Raw genomic sequence first — 5,000 nt, forward strand, 5'->3', positions numbered from 1 at the left:
CCTCTGGGCGCACACATGTGAATAAGTGGATGAGCTAACGTGTGTTTGGCTGTGGATGCGTTTCGGCCCATGCTATTAGCACAGCTATGATGAGTTAAGGTGTGTGTGCGTGTGTGTGTGTGTGTGTGTGCCTGCGTATGTGTGTGTGTGTGCCTGCGTATGTGTGAGAGTTCGTTTAGGTGGGGGGGGGGCAGCGGACAGGGAGTACCAGGATGAGGGAGGGAGTACCACTTTTACTAATCTGTGCTACTTTGTGGTCTACAATAGTCCCCTCTTCTACCCTTGCCTCTCTTTCATTTTCCACATTCATCAGCTCTTCAAAGTACTGTTTCCCTCTTCCCATCACTCTTCTAAGATGTGTCAATACATTTCCCTCTCCGTCCTTAATCACCCGGACCTGTTGTACATCCTTTCCATCTTTATCTCTCTGTTTCGCCAACCTATATAGATCGTTCTCACCCTCCTTACTATCCAACTGAGCATACAAGTCATCATACGCCCTTTGTTTTGCCTTCGCTACCGCCATCTTTACCTTTCGCCGCATCTCCCTGAACTGCTTTCTGTTCTCTTCAGTCCTCTCAGTATCCCACTTCTTCTTCGCTAACCGCTTTCTCCGTATATACTCCTGCACTTCCTCATTCCACCACCAAGTCTCCTTATCAACTTTCCTTCCAGATGACAAACCGAGTACTCTTCTACCTGTCTCCCTGATAACACTAGCTGTTGTTGTCCAATCATCTGGCAGCTCACCCTGACCACCCAGACCCTTTCTCAACTCCTCCCTGAAAACCGTGCAACGCTCCTCCCTTTTCAGCTTCCACCACTTTGTCCTCTGCTCTGCCTTTGTCCTCGTCATCTACCTTGTCACCAGAGTCGTCGCACAAACCGCCATCCTATGCTGTCTGGCTACACGCCCACCTACAACTACTTTGCAGTCACCGATCTCTTTCAGGTTACCTCGTCTATACAAGATGTAGTCTACCTGCGTGCTCCTACCTCCGCTCTTATAAGTTACCCTATGTTCCTGTTTTTTCTGGAAAAAGGTATTCACTACACCCATTTCCATCCCTTTTGCAAAATCTACCACCATCTGTCCCTCTGCATTCCTATCCTGGATACCATATCTGCCCATCACTTCTTCATCCCCTCTATTGCCTTCACCAACATGTCCATTGAAGTCTGCACCAATTACCACTCTCTCATTTCTGGGAATATTCTGCATCACTTCATCCAACTCATTCCAGAACTTCTCCTTCTCTTCAGGTTCACATCCCACCTGTGGCGCATAGCCACTAACAACACTGAGCATCACACCTTCAATTTCCAATTTCAGACTCATAAGTCTATCTGACATTCTTTTCACCTCTAGGACGTTCCTTACAAACTCCTCCTTCAAGATGACTCCTACTCCATTTCTCTTCTTGTCAGCACCATAATAGTATAACTTAAAGCCTGCTCCTAAGCTTCTAGCCTTACTACCCTTCCACCTGGTCTCCTGGACACACAGTATATCCAGCTTCCTTCTCTGCATCGTGTCCATCAACTCTCTACCTTTTCCTGTCATAGTCCCAATATTCAAAGTCCCTACTCTCAGTCCCAGGCTCTTTCCTTTCCTCCTCTCTCTCTGCTTCCGAACACGCACTCCTCCTCTTCTTCTTCTTCTTGTTCTTCGACCCACAGTAGCCCGATTTCCATTAGTACCCTGTAGGTCATCAGTACCAATGGCGGTCGTTGTTAACCCGGTCCGCGACCCATCCGGTATGGTATAGTTATGGTTGACTCGCATGTTTGGTTTTGGCAAACGTTTTACGCCGGATGCCCCTCCTGACGCAACCCTCTGCATTTATCCGGGCTTGGGACCGGCACAGGGAGACACTGCTCCGTGCCCCCCCCCCCCCCCCCCCCAAAGGCAGGCTTGGAGAGACACGGGCCAGTGCCGCCCTGAGGCTGCATTACCCTCTCTTTCTTACATTTATTATAAAAATATGCTTATCTTCCTTTTAGCTCATCACACATGTCTTTATGATTTTCAGTCCATGCCTCAGCCGGCCTGAAGCTCCACTGATGCGCATGTGCGGATGCCTCTATCTAGCGGACATAAAATAAAGACAATCATTCAAATGTGAATGAGTCGGCGTGATGCTCCGGGATGTGTGGAGCTCAGGGAGCTCCACGAGTGAGGGAGTTAAGTTAGGGCGGGGGTGCAAGTAGGCTCTAGGATTCCCCGAGTCGGGGCGAGCGATGGGTTTAGAGGCGTATCGCATTGAAGATAATGGCCGCATATCCTTCTTGGACTTTTCTAAAGCCTTTGACTCGGTCGAACATCCATTTATCATAGCAACGCTCGAACATTTTGGATTTGGTTAAATATTCAGGAATGTGATCCGTGGGCTCTATGAGAATATTCATAGCTGTGTCACCCTGCCAAGCGGCACCACTCCGAGCTTCCATGTTGATGTGGGAATCCCCCAAGGTTGCCCCATCTCACCCTATTTATTTATAATTGCTACCGAAATGCTAGCCGTTTATGTTGAAAAGAGCAACGATATCCAAAAGTTAGACGTGCTGGGGACTGAAATTGTTATTAGCCTGCTGGCAGATGACACAACCTTAGTTTTGAAAAATGAACATCAAGTCCCAATAAGTGCCGAAAACAACCAAAACATTCTCCAAGGCTTCAGGATTGTCATTAAACTTAAAGAAATGCAAACTTCTTGCGCTGCATGACTCGCCACTAAAGGAAATCAGCGATGTTTCCATGAAATCAGAAATAAAATACTTGAGCATTTTCCTATCCAAGGACCAAACGTTAAATCAATCCAGGAACATTGAATCTAAACTGAATCAAAGTAAAGCTTAATTCTAATATATGGCTCCAGAGAGATTTATCAATATTAGGCCGGATATATTTGACTAAAATGGATGTGTTTATCCAGATGTATATACCCAGCGTATTCCAATGCTGCTCCAAATCAACTCGTAAAATCTGTTAACCAAATCAATTTCAACTTTATCTGGAGGAACAGACCACACCATCTAAGAAAAATCACATATGGTGAAAGAAACAAGTGAAGGAGGGCTGAAAGTGATAGAGTCGGACTGCTTGAATGGGACATTGAAGGTGAACTGGTTGAAATCCTGGATCAAACCTCATCGTTCTTTCTGGTATTGTACTCCAAACTACTTATTCAACAAAGTCGGCGGCCTGAGTCTTCTGCTTATCTCTGACTTGGATATCAACAAGATTCCTGTCAAATGTTCAGAGTTCCATAAACAAATATTATTATACTGGAAAATGATATACGTACACAATTTCTCACCACACAGTATAATAGTTTGGAACAATCGATATGTACTGCATGGCAACAAACCTCTGTTTTACAAGGAATGCTTTGAGAAAGGTATATGGTCGATAATTGACTTGATGGATGACACTGGCAGTCCTCTGGACAATGAGCAGTTCTGTACTACACACAGATTCAAGCCTCCCATATTAGAGTTGCTAAAGTTACGAAACGCACTGCCTCGACAATTTGTATTCCTGACCAAAAATATAATGACGCACCGAACCGTACAACCACAGTTACCCCGACTATCACTCCAGGGAATCTCAATTGTGGACAGAAAGCGCGGCAACTCCTTTATTAGGAAATGTTTCACAGGAAACTTATTCCCTGGACGTCAAAAAAAAAAAAAAAGGATATTTTAAATAAATTTGATGAGGAATCGATTGCCACGCTGCGAACCATGTATCTGACTCTACCCATACCCCCAAGGCAAAAGAGACCCACTTCAAAATTATGACTGACATCTACCCATCTAAGGAATTATCGAGGGTACGCTTTAATTTTGAAGATAATATTTGTACATTTTGTGAAGACAACATTGAAACCACTGACCATATATTTTTTCTCCTTCTCATTCCATCGTCACCAGTTTCCTTCTCAAAAGATGATATAACATTCTGTTTACTTATAAGCAACATAACAGATGAACTCTGTGTCAATGTTCTTTTAGGCCTGGCCAAGTTCTTCATTCACAAGAACAGAATGCAAAAATGCTCCCCAAATTTTAATGTCTTCATAAACGATTTTGAAATATAAAAAAAAAAAAAAAAAATCCTTAAAACTTATAGAAAAATCCGAAAACTAAAAAATATAGTTACCCATGTCCGAGGTTCCTTTTTTTTTTGGTAAAAAAAAAAAAAAAACAAAAAAAACAACTTGATTACATGTTACATTCCCCTTGCAATTTTTTTTTTTTTTTTTCGTTTTAATTTCTTATTTGTCTATCTATTGATTTAATTACTTCCTTTTAATTTCTTTTTTTGTCTCGCACTGTAAATTTCTCACAAACCTGTAACACTATTAACTTCTCATTACATACAGAACAAATGTCCTGATGTCCGTTGCTTCCTCATCCCTGGTTGTTTCATTGACATTCAGTTCTACCTTGCTATGTTTATTTGTACATCTGTATATTTGGGTGTACTATTTATGTTCAATTAAAAACAGTTTGATGTCTGAGATTCCTTGTGAACCGCCAACTTAATTACATGTTATATTCCCCTCACAATTTTTTTTTTTCGTTTTTAATTTTATTTTTCTATCTATTTATTTAATTATATCCTTTTAATTTTCTTTTTTTGTCTAGCATTAAAAATTTCTCGCAAACCGTTAACACTATTAACTTCTGATTACTTACACCACGATTGCGCTTATGCCCCCCCACCCATCCCGCTTTTTCCGTACGGAGGCAGACACTGAGATCGAAAGCAAATGGGTGTCATTGAAATGCAGTAACAGGGTGATAACAGCCGTGTTCGAAGTGTGTAGGGGCTTATAGGAGAGCAGAAGCACGTCACGCAATTCACCTGAGTTCGGAGGATCGGGAGTACCAGGGCCCATAGCGGAGAAGCGGAAGAGCGGAGTTATGTGTCTCTTCTCAAAGGCCGGGAAGCTGGGGGGCAGCAGGACCCCTTAGAGCGGCTAATGTGAGCC

Source organism: Fistularia commersonii, unplaced genomic scaffold (genome assembly GCF_037954325.1).
Source record: "Fistularia commersonii isolate RoL2024-O1a breed Wild unplaced genomic scaffold, RoL_Fcom_v1.0 HiC_scaffold_135, whole genome shotgun sequence".
Classification (NCBI taxonomy): Eukaryota; Metazoa; Chordata; class Actinopteri; order Syngnathiformes; family Fistulariidae; genus Fistularia; species Fistularia commersonii.